The sequence below is a fragment of the Phacochoerus africanus genome, chromosome 14, assembly GCF_016906955.1.
Source record: "Phacochoerus africanus isolate WHEZ1 chromosome 14, ROS_Pafr_v1, whole genome shotgun sequence".
Lineage (NCBI taxonomy): Eukaryota > Metazoa > Chordata > Mammalia > Artiodactyla > Suidae > Phacochoerus > Phacochoerus africanus.
This window is the reverse complement of record NC_062557.1, coordinates 30,341,852-30,360,174: the sequence shown is the minus strand read 5'-3', so window position 1 is coordinate 30,360,174 and position 18,323 is coordinate 30,341,852. Positions and strand designations below refer to the sequence as shown.

Sequence of the window (18,323 nt, the reverse complement as noted above, 5' to 3'; positions counted from 1 at the left end):
AGCATGTTTTTTGTTAAAATACATCTTAATATTAATGAAAATATTATCATTTAAATAATTTGCCATATGTAAGTATAATATCTGGGTAAAATAATTATTAGGCTGTACATTCTTGACAAAATAAAGAGAAGGAATCTTGAAGCAATTAATGTTCAATGAATATTTCTTTTCCTGTTTCAGACTTCTGCCTTCTTTTGTAATAATGCTGTCTTTGTCATTTCTAAGTTTAGTTGGAAAGTTTTTGTGAAAGATATGTATATTTAGGGTAAAGAAACCTGAATTTGACAAATTCATAATTGAATTAACATTAAGTGAATTTATATTTTTTGGAACCATGGAAACAAAATCCAGCCAGTTATTCCAGTAGGTGGCTCTCTTGTACTGCCTACTGATTTATTTTTTTGTGTTTAAAGAACTGTCAATGTAAGTAATAAAAATTCAAATGGAGGATTTTAAATGTACTTGAGTTATCCTGCCTCTCAGATTCTGATGAACTGCAGCCCCAATGCCAGTTGACCACGTGGTTTCACTGTCAATACAGTCTCTTCATTTAAGAAGTAAATGACACAAAGAAGTCTGCTAACAATACAACAAAATTGCAATTAAATAACTACCTTTATGATTGTTTAGACAGACTTAATTGACTTACATGTTGCATAAATAGGGATAATAAATGGCCTGGGGTTTGTTTTCCTCCTGGTTTCTTATTCAAGGTTCAAAAAATATTTTCAGTAATTTGCATTGTTATGAGTCATTAAGAGGAAAACAGAAATGAGAGAAACCAGATTGGAGATTGCATGCTTTTCTTCCTCTCTTACCTCTGATGAGTAATTTTCTCTGGCTTGAAATCTGTTAATAAAGAAATTTGCAGATAATAGAATGTACTTGTACTGTGTCAATTTCCTCATGTTTCATGGGAGATATGTGGTAAGAGTGGACAGAATCAGAGAGACAAAAAGATGAGGTCTTCATTTTAGGTCCAGTAATTATTAGCTGTATAACCCGAGAAACTTACTGAATTTGATTTTCCACCTGTAAATTGGAGTTTGCAGATATCAATCTGGAGAATTGTTGAAAAGATCTGAGATGATTTCTGTAAAATGCTTGGGATCTGTTAAATTTTCAACAAATCATTGTTATTACTCTCATAAACAATCTTATTTAATCCTCACTATAGCCCCATTTTCCTGAAATGTATTATTTCAACTAGCTTTGAAATGTGCAGAGCCAGACATTATTAATTCCATTGATGAGAAAAAAGAGAGAGCTTGTTTGGTTTTCCATCTAGTAATCATAAGAATGTTTCAGAAAATAAACTTTAGCTTTGAGAATAAAAAATTGACACAAAATATTTCTCATATTGACAAATTTCTAGAACTCCCATTTCTGATTTGCCAGCTACTTTTACAAGGGCAACAGCCATTGCTGAAACAACTCGGGCATGAGCTAATAGCCACAGCATTATAACAGCCTCAGTAAAGGATTTTGTGCTATAAATTTTATCTAAGGTAGCAGTTCCTCCAAAAGGAAATATAAGCGCATGTAAGTCAGCATTTTTTTTTTTGATGTTATTCATGTGTCTGATGAGGGTTTGCTCAATCACCTTTTTGGTAACTGAAATGTTTTTATTTCTTATTTTCCTCTTCAATATTTCTACTTTTAAAAATATGTATATATATAAAGTTTATAGTTGGGAAATTAAAACAAGTTGAGCCTTGGGGCTTCAGAGAGTATTTCTTTTTACTTAAAAAACACCAAACCTTTCATTATGGAAAATTTAAAATATACAGAAAATTGAACCCACCTGTACCCCCTTCTTATAACTTAAATGCCTATCAGGACTTTTCAATTTTCTTTCTCTCTTGATGATGATTTAATTGGCTTTTATATATATTTCTTATGTAATAGAGCATTTGAATGTGCAAGTCAGCATGTGGCTAAGGATCATAAAAATAGAAAATTAAGTCTCCTGTTTGAGAGACTATGCGTAATAAATCCTTTGGATTAATTCTGAACTTTTTCCATGGTATTTTGTCTCCAGCCTTAGGCACCTCACTTGGAAAAGAATCAGCACTATATTTTCCATAACAATCATTAAGCTGAGTCTCATCTAATTACTCCTAATGCATGCTTTCTCTTTAAATGTCACAGGCTCCTTTAGAACAAGTCTTCTTTTAAACAGAAGAATGCACTGTTAATTCAGGGTAATAGTGCATGGTTTCAGAAGGTAGCATATTTTTCTGGGAAACATATCAGAACCATTAGTCTATACTGGATAAAATCTGCTCCTTTTTCATGGACCTAGTGCTAAATATATTGTACGTGAATAATTTATATTTTCGTTGCTCCTAACAGAAACAAGTTCCTTTTATAACTGAATGCTCTGAATGGAAATGTTTATTTTTTTCTGCTACCTGGTACATTGGGAGGAAAAATGAAATGTTACCCTTTGTATTACTAGCTGTGATAAAAATCTTTCTTACTTTCATTGAGGGAGAGTAGTGTAATAAGTTAAAGTTAGGGTTAGAGTTGGAAGACCTCACTTTGACTCTAAGCTCTGGTACTTACTTACTATTTTGTTTAAAGTCTTTCATCTTCTATGTATAATTTTGACTCTGTTAAATGGGGGTATACTTAATGCCTTATGTAAGTCACAGCTTGTCTAATAAGAAAAAAATAATATATATATATATATATATATATATATATATATATATATATATATGATATGAAGGCCATTAGGTTCAAACCAAGGTGGTAAATTGTCAGAATGGAACTTGAAGGGACTTGGGGGTGGGGAATAAGGAAGGCAGTAACAAAGGGGCTGTACCTATTGTTTATGAAAAAACATGACCTAAACAGGAAGCAGGACAACCTCACTAAAGTAGAGCAAAGAGGCATCAATATCATATTCAGAAAGGAATCGTATTCGTTTAGGATTTGGAAAGTTAACCTGAGGTTTAAGTGTGAGCAGCCTGGGTATTGATTTGGTTGCAGTGTTAATTATATAATTCCTCTCCAACATCCTTCTCCTTGGAGGTTATTTTGGGGTTGCAACCCACATAGTCATTTTATTTTTTGCAGATTTTTAAAGGTAATATTCAATTTTTGGCATAATGTAAAGTGCTAAATGATTGCTAATGTAAGTTTTTACTCATTATTTATAATTGTATAATCTGATGAATAGAATTGTAATACTAATAATGACTAAAATGAATTTTCATTGAATGCAGAAATCACATTTTTGTATTATAGGGGAGGAAAAGTAATTTTCTCTCTACCCTTCTAGGTCCTTGGCTGAGACCTCACTGTAACAACAACAAAAAAGCAGATTAACATGAGAAAACAAATAGAAGTTTAACAAAGTGCAAAATGTATACCTGCTATATACATGGGAGATATCCAGTAAGTCTGTGAAATGACCCAAGCCATCATATGAAAACTGTCTTCAGATAAAGCAAAAGAAAGATGTTTGGGGAGTTCCTGTCGTGGCGCAGAGGTTAACAAATCCGACTAGGAACAATGAGGTTGCGGGTTCGGTCCCCGGCCTCGCTCAGTGGGTTAAGGATTCGGTGTTGCCGTGAGCTGTGGTGTAGGTTGCAGACGCGGCTCGGATCCAGCATTGCTGTGGCTCTGGCATAGGCTGGCGGCTACAGCTCCGATTAGACCCCTAGCCGGGGAACCTCCATATGCTGCGGGAGCGGCCCAAAGAAATAGCAAAAAGCCAAAAAAAAAAAAAAACCAAAAAAAAAAGATATTTGGGATGGAAGAGAGTCAGATATGTAAGGTTATTAGGCAAACACAATAAACAGGCTAAGGTTGGTATGCAGATTTACATCAACTTCTCCACTGATAAAAGTTTCTAGATATTAATTCATCCTACTTTTCCTGGCACAGAAAAAAAAAAAAAGCCTTTATAAGCTTTCTCTTATAAGTATAAAAGTCTCTTATAATGGGGTGACTTTCCAGTTTTCAGATCTTCTCCTTTGCCTACTATTTCTTAAAAATAATTAGACTAAAATAATTCTGTTGCCAAAAAGCTACATTTTGGGGCAGAAAATTCTTCCCCCCTTCAATATATTTTTGAATCTCAATTATTTTTCTACTGCACATTATTTTTCACTTTCCTTCTATGATTTCAATGCAAATAAGTAAGCACTTGCCATTTGTTAGGGAGCCCACCTGGTCTGTGCCCTCTACCAGGTTGTTTTCATACATTTTGTACATTTGCAGGTGAACAAAAGGATTCCTTGAAACTATCCCTTGATTATGATCCATGTCTGTGATACCTGGTAAGAGTGGGAACTTCATTTCAAGCACAAATCTGCCTGGCTCCAAATTCCAAGTGCCTTCTCCCACAATTTTTACAGTGCAACTGGCAGGACCCTGTGGGGTCACTCCTGGGTACAAAATCTTTCCACGTAACCAGTTTCTTATTTGCAGGAAAAAGGTTTCAGCTTCCTAGACCTTCCCTGAGTTCCAAAGAGCAGATTCAAATATTTGTTACTCAGGGAAGTGAGGGAATGTAGAAACAGAGGAGCAGTCAAGAAGGGCAGTGTTAGTTGATGTGGTTTCTTCTGAAGGAATGTACATTACAATACCACTGAGTTTTTCTGCAGAAGTTAAGGCGCCTACTAAGGTGGAGGATGAAGCTGAGCACCAGATTCCTAGACTACTGTCCTGTTACCTTATCCACCAATCAATCAGAAGAAAGTCACACACGCCACAGTCCTCACCCTAAATTTTGCCTATAAAATATTTTTCTGGAAAACCATCAAGGAGTTCAGGGTCTTTGGAGCATAAGCTGCCCATTACTCTTACTTGGCCCTGCACTAAACATTTCTCTGATCCCAAATCTGACGTTTTGGTTTGTCTGGACTCACACAAACTTGCATTCACTAACAAGAGGATAAAGAAAACAAGATCATGAAAACTAATGAAATAGAGTGTCAGACAATCAAATTGAAAACTGAATACCTAAGAATTTTATTTGAATATATTCTGTGAGATTTTCCAAGTAACCCTTTTCATTCCTAAAATTTACTCCATGTGAAATATGCCAATCCAAACCTCCAGTCCATCTCTCCCCCTCCCTACCTGTCCCCTTTGGTAAGAGTAAGTTTTTCAAATTCTGTTAGTCTGTTTCTGTTCTGTAAATAAGTGTCTGAAGGGAAGTAATGATTACCTCCACCTTACTTTTTTTTTGACCACACCCATGACATACAGAAGTTCCCAGACCAGGGGTCAAACTTATACCCCAGCAGCAACCTGAGCCATAGACATGACAGGACTGGATTCTTAACCTACTGAGCCACCAGGGAACTCCATCCATTTTTATGTTTAAAATTTAAATATTAGGTCACCACAGGTTGAAGTCCTTGGCATTATTTTTTTCTGGAGGATATCTGGAATTAAATAACTCCTGACAGGTTGTTTACAAGAAACTGAATAAATCAAATCACTTGATCCTAAGCATCTCAGTTACTCATTAAGTACCAGTTCACTGATACAAGTTGCATCATATCAAACACAAGGAGGCTTTTTCTCAGAAGTCATATCATACATGTAAAATAAAAAATAATAAAGCAGTAATGAAGAAATAGCTCATGTCAGCTATGCACTTCTATGTGAAGGAAGTTTTAGTTCTTTGAAAAACTTAATCTGAGTTCAGAACCCAGTCAAAGGAATGTTTTTCCTTTTCTGACACCAAGTTTTCTTTTTGTAATCACCAGATTTAATTTTAGTGCATCCAAGAGAAAGATTAAATTAAAAAAAAGGTTTTTAAATGTAAAATAAAATTAAATCCAAAATATTATGCATCTTCTGCTTAGATGTACTTTCCACATTTTGATCACACAAATACCTTTGCATTCCTGATTTCTGGTCTTATTTACCACCTGTTTTCTGCTTTTAAATGCTTTATGTTGAAGTTCTGTTTCAATGTACAGTTGTATTCTGAGAAAAGCTACCTACTAAAGTCACTCACTGGTAACCTATCTATATATCTTGAGTATATATACAGTTGCTATTACAGAACCAGAGAAATAGTTCACTTTTCTAGAAGGTCTCCAGTGTCTGAGCTCTATAGGTCAAACTGATTAATAGGACATATTGTAAAAAAATTTTCAACTTAATATACCATGCAAAGCAATAAATTAATTAACTTTATTTTTAATTCATGTAAGATGTATTTATTTAGTACCTACGATGAGAGTTAAACAATGCGTTAAAATTTTAAAAATTACCACTACAGTGTAACCATAATAAGGACATACATTTGAGTGTCAAACAGATTAGTGGTAAAATTTGTAGTTATGTCAATTGATGCCAGTGACTTGATCTCTCTGAGCTTCCACGTAAATATTGACATAATAGTATCTATTTCAATATATATAAGGATTAAATGAGATAATTTATGAAAAGCGCTCTCTGATCATGACAACGCACAGTGAATGTTCAACGATGTTCATTCAATGATCTCTTTAAACATTTCATTATCTCTTTGATCATTCAGTGATCTCCTTGAATGAACACTCAATGTTCTCTTTGCTACTTCTTGGTTAATAAAGGGTGCCTGCTTTTGAGACTTTCATATGTCATCTAGGGAAACTGATATATAGTATACTGTGTGATAAATACCCCCCCAAAGAAATATATATGCTGCTTGCTATGGGCATGATAAAGAGATGGATATGTTTTCTTTTTTCAGCTTTATTGAAGTATAATTGACCAAATTATAAGATATTTAAAGTGTACAACATGATGATTTGATAGACATATTCATTGTGAAAGCTTCCCCACAACACTGAGTTAGGTAATACATGGATTACCTCACATATTTACATATTTAAGTTCTATATTCTTAATAAATTTTAATTGTACAACACAGTGTTATTAACTATGGTCAATAAGTTCAACATTAGATCCTCAGACCTTATTCATCTTAGAAATGAAAGCTTGTACTCTTTTACCACCTCTTCTTATTTCTCCCACCACCACCCACTTCTGCTTACCCTAGCCCCTGGCAACCACTCTTCTACATTCTGTTTTTATGAGTTTGATTTTTTATAAAAACGATTCTCCATATAAGTGATACCTTTCAGTGTTTGTTCTTCTGTCTTGCTTCTCCAGGTTCATTTGTGTGGCTGCAAATGTTAGGATTTTCTTCTGTTTTAAGGCTGAATAATGTGTGTGTGTGTGTGTGTGTGTGTGTGTGTGTGTGTGTGTGTATCCATAAATGAATGGTTGTTGTAGTTCCTCCTAAAGGAAGGAAGTCAGGTTCATTAACCACTGAGCCTCAATAGGAACTCTACAACTGCCTTTATAACATGGTTTTATATTTCTCTTTCTGACTTACTTCACTTAGTATGAGAGTCTCTAGTTCCACCTATGTTGCTGCAAATAGCATTATTTTGTTCTTTTTTATGGCTGAGTAGTATTCCATTGTGTATATATATAACACACCTTCCTAATCCGATCATCTGTAGATGGGAATTTGGGGTTGATAGATGCAGACTATTGCCTTTGGAATGGATAAGCAATGAGATCCTGATGTGTAGTAGTGGGAACTATATCTAGTCACTTATGATGGAACATGATAATGTGGGAAAAAAGAATCTGTACATGTATATTTAACTGAGTCACCATGCTGTACAGTAGAAAATTGACAGAACACTGTAAACCAGCTATAACAGAACAAAATAAAAAACATTATAGAAAAAAATAATGTCGTTTTAAATCAGGCATTTTGATACCTCAGGATTTGTTCTTTTTTCTCAAGATTGTTTTAGCTAATAGGGGTGTTTGGTTCCACACAAAGTTTAAAATTGTGTTTTCCATTTCAGTGAAAAATGCCATTGGAATTTTGATAGGAATATCATTGAATTTTTAGATCTCTTCAGATAGTATGGATATTTTAACAAAATTCTTACAATCCATGAACACAAAATATCTTTCCATTTAATTGTCTTTTACTATTTCTTTCATCAATGTCTTATAGTTTTCAGTGTACAAACCTCTTTTGTTAAATTTATTGCTAAATATTGTAAATATTTATTCTTTTTTTTTTCTTTTTAGGACTGTACCCACGGCATATGGAAGGTCCCAAGCTGGGGGTCAAATTGGAGCTACGTCTGCCAGCCTATGCCACAGCAAGGTAGGATCCAAGCTGTGTCTGTGACCTATACCACAGCTCATGGCAATGCTAGATCTTTAACCCACTGGGCAAGGCCAGGGATCAAACCTGCATCCTCATGGATACTAGTTGGATTAGTTTCTACTGTGCCATAATGGGAACTCCTAAATATTTTATTATTTTTGATGCTACTGTAAATGGGATAGTTTTCTTAATTTCTCTTTCTGTTTATTGGCAGTATATAGAAACAATTGATTTTTGTGTATTGATTTAGTAATATTCATATTTACTAAATGTGTTTATTATCTCTAACAGTTTTTTGTGTGAGTTCTTTAGGGTTTTCTACATATAGGATCATATCATCTGCAAGTAGAGATAATTTTACCTCTTCCTTTTTGATTTGCATTCCTTTCTTTTGAATTTCTTTGTTTATCATGCCGATTCTTCTGGTGAGGACTTCCAGTACTATGCTGAACAAAACTGGTGAGAGTGGGAGTTCCTGCTTTGGCACAGTGGGTTAAGAATCCGACTACAGGAGTTCTCGTCGTGACGCAGTGGTTAACGAATCTGACTAGGAACCATGAGGTTGCAGGTTCGATCCCTGCCCTTGCCCAGTGGGTTAAGGATCTGCCATTGCCATGAGCTGTGGTGTAAGTTGCAGACGCAGCTCGGATCCCACATTGCTGTGGGTCTGGCCTAGGCTGGTGGCTACAGCTCCGATTTGACCCCTAGCCTGGGAACCTCCATATGCCATGGGAGCGGCCCAAGAAATAGCAAAAAGCCAAAAAACAAACAAACAAATAAAAACCACAAAAAAAAAACAAAACAAACAAACAAAAAACCTTAAAAGGAAAAAAAGAATCTGACTACAGGGTCACTGTGGAAGTGTAGGTTGGAACCTTGCCTGGCAGTGGGTTCAAGGATCCAGCATTGCCACGGCAGCAACATGGGTCACAGCTGTGGCTCAGATTCAACCCCTGGCCCAAGAACTTTCATATGCCATGGCTGCATGGGTGTGGCCATACAATTTTTAAAAAATATACAAAATTGAAAACACAAGTGCTGAGAATGGGCATCCTGACCCTGTTGTTGATCTTAGAGTAAACTTTTTACCCCTGAGTTTAATGTTAGCTGTGGGATTGTCATTTATTCCCTCTCTCATACTGCAGTAAGTTCCCTATGCATACAGTCTATTGAGAATTTTTATCATGAAAGAATGTTGGATTTTGTCAAATGCTTTACTCGTATCTATTGAAATTATTATGTGATTTTTATCCCTCATTTTGTTAATGTGGTATATTACATTTATTGATTTGCAGATGCTGAACCATCCTTGCATCCCTGGAATAAACACCACTTCACCATGGTGTATGGTCCTTTTAATATACCATTGGATCCAGTTTTCTAATATTTTGTTGAGCATTTTCATATCTGTGTTCATCAGGGGTAGTGGCTGCGGAATGTCCACCAGATTCCCAGTCTCAGAATCACAGTCAGCCTCAGACGTGTCCTAAATTAGAATCCAGACCCTCATGCCACAGTTATAAAATATGCAGTGGGAATCCTTTCAGGGAAATATTGCTCCCTCTGTGCTGAACACTTGGACAGGATCCCCCTGTTAGTGCTTACAATTTTTAAAAACTGTTTTGTTTATAGCAGTCCTGTAGGACTCATAATTGCAAGTCCTCTTGGCTATCAGAGCCAGACAACCTGGAGGCCTATCTCTTGGGCAATAGCCCCAAAAGTTGGGGCACCTGATATGTGCACAAGATTTTATCAGAGAGATACTGGCAACTTGATTTCATTGTTGGAATGGATCAGAGGGAGATGGTAGGAAAAATGCCTGCTAGTTTTCCCAGTCTCTAGATGCATTTAAATTAGAAACTGAACCCTCCAGCATCATCTGTAAAGTATGCAGACAGATCTTGCAGGGAGGACTGGGAAGGTATTTTCAGCCTTTTCCTTCTGTGCTGAGTCCTGGGAATAGTCTTGGCGAGTGCTTCATGCTTTTGCCCCTTCAGAAGTGCTTCTTTGTTTGCTTTAGTCATGAAACTCGTGGACACAAGCCCTGTCGGCTTTCAGAAGGTGTTTTGGGGCCTGTGCCTCAGGTAGGAGCTATAAAAGTTGTGATGCTAGATGTGCAGTCTAAAAACCCTTCACAGCTCAGGGAAGTTGGGAGTTAGAAGATTCCCTTCTGATTATATAGCACTGTGCTAGGAGTGGGGTTTTGGCTAGAGTGCATTTTAGCCTTTCTTGCCTATTGTGATATGGGTATTTTCTCATTCTCCTAATGTATAGGAGCCACTCATTAGTTTGTGGATTTTTTTCAGAGGCATGTGCTGCATGTGTGGCTGTACATCTGGTGCATCTATGGGAGGAAGAGTTTGGGACCACCTATGTCACCCTCTTGGTCAACTTTAGATCTGTTCCTTCGTGAAACATCATTGGGATGGAGACATTTGTACTACTTCTTGAAGGGTCAGAAGAATTTTAGGAGAGAAATGCCAAACAAATATCTCAAGTGGAAGATATGGAACATGATCTGCTATTTTGAGCTATCATTACACTTTCTACATAACTTTATTATAGTGATTGTTCATGCTATATGGCCTTTTAAAAAAATATACCTATGCTTCTTTCATCTTCTCAAGGTAAGAACTCTGTCTTATCCATGTGGCACCTAGCATAGTATATTTCACATAGCATGTATTGTCATCTATTTTGGTGTACAGATAGTTATTGAAAAATGACAAAGGTCTGAAGGTACAGATTGTGTTCAAGAAGCACTAATGGTGCTGTTGACCAAGTGGTTGAAACAAGAGGCCAAACTGAGTAGTGTCATCAATTCTGTGCTAGAAATAGAAAATGGATCTTGTAGGCATTGACTAGCCATTGGCAATTTTTATCCTGGTAGGACAAAAAGCTTTATTAAATGAAGAAAGCAGATAGCACAGTCCTTCATTTTATAGAATTGCTACTTTATTGAATTTAAGGATGTATTTGATCATTATACAAAACTTTTAGCAACACATCTGGACATCTTTTTGTTTCCTAAAGAGCAAAAGGTGAGTAAAATTACTCTAATCTAGAAGAGTTATATTTTATACTATTTGTGATATAAATCTCTATTTGTAATTGTATTTTATACAACTTTCATAATGCAGTGATTATTGTTATTATTTTGGTGGCACAGACAAGTTGCACTATTTAGTATCTCTGACATTTTAAAACATTTCTGCATGCATAATGAATTGGACAGTTATATGGGTGTTAGGTAAAATAAATTATTTTTAAGCCAGGACAAGAAAAAATTTTTTTGGCTGCACCTGCAGCATATGGAAGTTTCTGGGTGAGGAATCAGACCCACACCACAGCAAAGTTGAGCTGCTGCAATGACAATACCAGATCCTTAATCTACTGTGCCATGAGGGAACTCCAGGAAAGAAAATTCTCACACATAAAATTCTCTCTCTGCCCATTGGAGCCACTACTCTATCCCATTTAGTGTGCACTGCACATCTGTATTACACATAATGTAGGTCCCCATGGAAGACACAGGAATGCCTACTTGCAAAAAAAAAAAGAAAAAGAAAAAGAAAAAAGAAAAAGAAGACAATTTCCTCTTGACACCAGCAAGTTAACTTCTTAGAGATAACATTCATTTCTCTATCTTATAAGAGGTCACAACAACTCCACCACTTACTTTGAGAACTATGCAAACTGTCAATATTACTTTGATGTATAAACAGTCCAGAAGAAAAATGCATAGCCTAAAAGTTGCAAGTTCAGTTTTATTTGGGGATCTTACTGAAGACTGTACAGCCCAGGAGGACTCTCCCACCACAACCCTGGCCAAGAGGTAAAGAAGGAGCCAGGATATTTGAGAATGTTTTGGCTGGAAAAAAAACAATATTAAAAGATTACTGCTAATCACACACACACACAAAACGCTCCAGACATCTCAAGTTAATGGGTTTAATGCTTTTCTACATATTGAAAAATGCAAGGATCTGGGTACCTTAAAATTATTCCTTAGATATGCATCTTTACTATAAAGGGCCAGTATTCAAAGCACAAAATTCTTCCTGTTTTTCTCTATCCTGAATTTCCCTCTGAATGCACCATCAGTGTGCAGCTACAGTGGCTAAAGTCTTGATCCTTGTAAAACCAGGATGCCTGGCAATATTCCTTGTTTACTGGAATGGCAAGCAACACACCCTGTCCACAAACCTTTTGCCTCAAAAACTTATATAACTGTGCTTTGACCTGTAAGAGACAGAACAATTCTCAGAGCTTTCTGCAAGACTGTCTCCTGGGTTATAATCCTTAGGTTGGCTGGAATAAAATTTTCCATTTCTTTCTTAGATTGACTATTGACAACTTTTTCATGACAGGTCCATAATTAGAAAATGTCGCAAGTGAAAACGGTTATCATTGTTTATTTTCTTTCGAGTTCCTGGATCAAGTCCAACATTGGAGAGATTGGAGCTTTCCCCACACCAACAACAAGCAATTCTCCAGACACCAGCACAGGGTCCTATGATTTAACACAATTCTAAAACTATCTACCCAGAGAAAGCACTGAATCCTGCCACTAGACTTCAGGCACCACCTTACCTGTACTTTTGACCACTTGGCTATAAATCAGAGGTTTATTGAGTTTGATTAATTTGCTAGAATGGCTCACATACCTCACAGAAAGACCTTACTTACTAGAGTATGGATTTATTATAAAAGGGTATAACTCAGGAACAGCCAGATAAAAGAGATAGGGGACAAGTATGAGGAGAGGGCACAGTGCTTCCAAGCCCTTTCCAGGTATGCCACTCTTCCTGAACCTCCCTGTGTTATTCACCAACCCAGAAGCTCTCTGGACCCCACCCTTTCAGGTTTTTATGGAAGCTTCCTCACCTAGGCATGATTGATTCAATCAGTGGTTATTATTAGTGATTGATTCAATCCCTTGCTCCTCTCCTAACCTGGAAGGTTGCAGGGGGGAGGGGGGAGATGAAAAGTTTCAAATACTCCAATCCCTTGGCTTCACTGGGAACCAGCCCCCAGGTATCAAAAATCACCTCATTAACATAACCAAAGATGTATTTATGGCTCTCATCACTTAGGAAATTCCAAGGATTCTAGGAGTTCTATGCCAAAAATGGGGACAAAGACCAAAAATTATATTTTCAGTATAAATCACAAATCACTTATTTATAACCAGGTAGCTTAGAGAGGACAGTTCAGTTTCAATCCAAAAAATTGTTTCAACACACTCTGAAAAGAAAGTTGGGCTGAGAGTTTTTTCCTATGTCCAGCTACTTGCAGATTTTAAAAGAATGAAACTATTAAGAGTATGAGAACTGGAAGTCTTGAGAGACAATGAAAGAAGGTAGAAGTAGGTGTTAGTTGAATACAGATATTTTTATTTTAATTATGATCTAAAGTCATAAGAGTTTGGGTCATAAGTAGTTACTCCAATTTGAGAATGGTAAAATGGGCAAAATATACATGTTTGCAGGTATAGAAATATATAATTATATAATAATACTGCTAGAAAACATATTTGAGTTCAAATTCAAATTTTAATACAGGTATTTCATTGAAAGTCTTTATAGCTTTTGGGCATCCAGTCTCTGACTATGATGGAGGAATTCACCTCCTTCACAGTTATTTTATTTGAGAGAAAATCTAACTATAAAGAAAATAATTTTACAATATGAAGGAATACACATCAAACCCACAATACTTTTTATCTTTGGCAAGAGGCAAGGCAAGGGAAGAAATTCAGTACATTATATAAAAGGAAATTTTATTTTACCTCTATTGTTTAATCTCCTAAAGTTACTGCTTTTATGTATTACATATCCAATTACAATAGATTTGAATAGTTTTTCTTTTCCTTGGGTTAGTCAAAATTATTTTCCAGTTATTTCCTGTGGTTTGTATCTTTAAAAAAATATAAAGTAAGTATATAGCCATCTGAAAATCATAACTTTAAAGGTAGATGAAAACAGTTTTATCTCCCCTTGATAATCTTTCCAGGAGAAATATTTTATTTCATTTAATAATTCTTCACATTCAGTATAACAAACATTTGTTGAATAGGAATAAGATATTGTTTTGTGGAGATGGACATAGAAACAAAAAGTTATAATAAATATTCTAAAATCTGTTACAAAAATCTGTCAAAAGACCATATTCGAAGACCAAGGCAGTCACCTGTCTGGGAGAATCAGAAATGACTTCATCAAAAGGGTGACATTTTCAAAAGTTGGCAAACTGAGACAAAAACTATGGAAATAGAGGAGAAATAAAACAGACTCAAAACATGGTTCTAAGATAGAACTGGAAGAATTTTGTGATTGATTAAACAGAAGACTGAAAAGAAGAAAAAGGTACAAAGTGGTGGATGATACCAAGATTAGTATGTCAACCAGCTTGGACAGAAGATTTTAACTAATTACATGTCGAATTGGAAGAAACATTTACATGGTACAAATCCAAAGGAAGTACAATAAAAATCTCCCTTGGTTCTCATTTCCATAGGCAAGGGGAATGTTTTTACATTTACTATAAAAATTTTATTAAGGTTAACGGGTATAGAAACAGAACAAATCACAGTTTGACAAGTGAGAAATACATGCATCTATGAAATCATCACAATCAAGTTAAACATAAAAATGACCCCCCAAAATTTCCTTGGACCTCTTGATATTCTCCCCTTCTTCCCTTCCCTGCACATTCCCAGTCTCCATCAATCCCAGTTCTGTTTTCTATAACTATGGATTAATATTCCTTTTAAGTAATTTTGTGTACACTGGATCATACAAATGACATACAATGAATGTTATTGGATCCATTCTTCATATTTTCTTCTTTCAGAATCATATTTTTGTTGTATGAATATATCACAATTTATTTGTCTATTAACTTTTTATAGGCATTGGATTGTTTATAAGTTTGGACATTATAAATATAGATTCCATGAATATTTCTGTATTTGTTTTTATATGGACATTTGCCTTCTTTTCTTTTTTTTTTGTCTTTTTGCTATTTCTTTGGGCTGCTCCCGTGGCATATGGTGGCATAGGGAGGTTCCCAGGCTAGGGGTCCAATCGGAGCTGTAGCCACCAGCCTACACCAGAGCCACAGCAACACGGGATCTGAGCCACGTCTGCAACCTACACCACAGCTCACAACAACGCTGGATCTTTAACCCACTGAGTAAGGGCAGGGACCGAACCTGCAACCACATGGTTCCTAGTCGGATTCGTTAACCACTGCGCCACGACGGGAACTCCTGCCTTCTTTTCTCATGTGTAAATACCTAGGAATAGAATGGTTGAATGTCATGGTAGACGTACATATAATTTATGTAGGAAGTGTCAATATATTTTTTAAATTGGTTATACCACATTACATCCTTATCAGCAGCCTCTAAAGTTTCATTTGTCTCATTTCTTTGCTAACACTTGATAATCTTTTAAATTTTAGTCAGTTTAATAGATATTTAATAGATATTTAATAGATGCAAATCTGTATTTGCATTTTCCTGATGACTAATGATATTGAGTAACTCTCCATTTTCTTATGTGCCAACTGTATTTCCTTAGTGAATTTTCTCTATATGTCTTATGCCCATGTGCTATTGAATTGTGTACATTTGTTACTGAGATTTTAGAGTCTTGTTTCCATTAAAAAAAATTCTAGACCCAAAGCCCTGACCAGATATATAGTTTAAAAATATTTTCTCTAAGACTTTGGCTTGATTTTAACTCTCTTAAGTGTCTTTTGAAGAGCAGATGTTCTCAATTTTGATGAAGTGTCATTTATTAATTTTAATTAGGTCTTTCTTTTTCTGTCATATATATCATTGCCTAACTAAAGTTTTCTCCTTTTTTTTTCTAGAAGTTTTATAGTTTTTGTTCTTGAATTTAGGTTTATTATATATCATAAGATAATTTTTGTAAATCATTCAAAAAATGGACTGAAATTCGCTTTTTATTTTTAATATGGGCTTCCAAGTAATTACAGCAATGTTTATCAGAAAGAGTATCCTTTCTGTACTGAATGGCTTTTGAAACTTTGTTGAAAAAAAATTGACTTTGCACTCTTGGGAAGAGTCTCCTTTTGCATCCGCATGTATCAATGCAACCTCTGTTACCAAGATGTTGCAACTGCTGTGCTTTCTGCCTGAGGCCCTGGGCACCACCTTCTTTGGCCTCAGTGTGATGGCTCCCTCCCTGGTAGCTCCAGTAGCTGCTGCAGTCTGGCCCACCCTTAGGGGATCAGTGCAACTGCCAGGCCTCCTGTGGCCCTATGCTGCGGATGTGGTGGGCTGCACACCAAAGAGGACACAGCTTTAACTGAATTCCTCAAGAATGAGAATAAGGAAGAAAAGAATATAAAGAAGTATAAACCTCTTCCCAAGATGACTGGATGTTGGGAGATGGACAGAAGCCAAATTAGTGTGGAAAATTGCTAGAGAAAAGATCATTGTCACTTTCAACATTGATAGTAGCATCCCAACCCCATAGGATTGTTGGGAAGAGCCCTCTGAAAGGCAGAAGTTTGAAGAACAGGAGCCAGAATTGATGTCCATTCCCAATTTCATGGTTTAGTTTTAAAGAATGGTGGCAAGAAGTCCCTTGTGCTGGACTGTCACTATCCAGAAGATAAGATTGGACAAAAGAGGAGCACAGTGATGTTTGCTCTATCAATAAATGACACAAATTACACACTCAAATTACAAATTTCATTATTTGGGGCTTATAGGACCACCTGATGGATTTCCTTGTCAACAGAGGTATGGACAACACTTTTGCAGATGAGTTGGTGGAGCTCAGCATAGTCCTGGAGCACCAGGAATAGTTACTTTTCTTGAGTACCAGAAAGTTTTCTTCAAAAGCCAGTAAGCAACAAGGTGCCAAACATTTTAATTTCATGGTGAGATTTGGCCAGAACTAAACCTACTTTAAAGCTGGACCCACATGCTTTGAAATGGTTTTCATCTTTATTTCATGGAAATTAATTCCATTTTATTCCTTATTTCTGTTGTTTCTTATTTACCATTCATTTATTCTCTACAAACTTATTATTTCTAGATTTTTGTATAACATAATGATGGACAGTAAAATCTCCAAAATGATAAAATTTGACCTCATTTGTGTGGGATTATTTCAAGATTCTTCTTTTTTTTCCTGGATTCATTTGTCTCTCTTGATGTAATATTGTACTGCCTTATCTACTTAAGATTTAAAATAATCTTGAAATCAGGTAATATAAGGCTTCCATTTTTTTTCTTTGTCAATTTTTTTTTTGCTATTGCAAGTCTTTTGCATTTCTTTTTTTTTAATTATTATTTTAATTGTTATTTCCCTAATAACTTTTTTTCCTACTGTACAGCATGGTGACCCAGTTACACATAAATGTACACATTTTATTTTCTCACATTATCATGCTCCATCATAACTGACTAGACATAGTTCCCAGTGCTACACACCCGGATCTCATTGTTAATCCATTCCAAAGGCAATAGTTTTCATGCATTAACACCAAACTCCCAATGAAACCCACTCTCTCCCCCTTCGCCTTGGCAACCACAACACTTCTATCCAAGTCCATGATTTTCCTTTCTGTGGAAAGTTTCATTTTTGCCATATATTAGGTTCCAGATATAAGTAATATCATATTGTATTTGTCTTTCTCCTTCTGACTTACTTCACTCAGTATGAGAGTCTCTAATTCCATCCATGTTGCTGCAAATGGCATTATTTCATTCTTTTTTTTATTTTTATATTTTTTTTTAATTTTCCCACTGTACAGCAAGGAGGTCAGTTTATCCTTACATGTATACATTACAATTACATTTTTCCCCCAGCCTTTCTTCTGTTGCAACATGAGTATCTAGACAAAGTTCTCAATGCTACTCAGCAGGATCTCCTTGTAAATCTATTCTAAGTTGTGTCTGATAACCCCAAGCTCCCAATCCCTCCCACTCCCTCCCCCTCCATCAGGCAGCCACAAGTCTCTTCTCCAAGTCCATGATTTTCTTTTCTGAGGAGATGTTCATTTGTGCTGGATATTATATTCCAGTTATAAGTGATATCATATGGTATTTGTCTTTGTCTTTCTGGCTCATTTCACTCAGTATGAGATTCTCTAGTTCCATCCATGTTGCTGCAAATGGCAT

The 18,323-nt window shown here is 35.9% G+C and overlaps 1 pseudogene; it reads left to right on the top strand.

The window, feature by feature from the left end:
* The first annotated feature begins 10,137 nt into the window (after nt 1-10,137).
* On the top strand, nt 10,138-17,046 carry LOC125113852 (complement component 1 Q subcomponent-binding protein, mitochondrial-like; annotated as a pseudogene).
* The last annotated feature ends 1,277 nt before the right edge of the window (nt 17,047-18,323 follow it).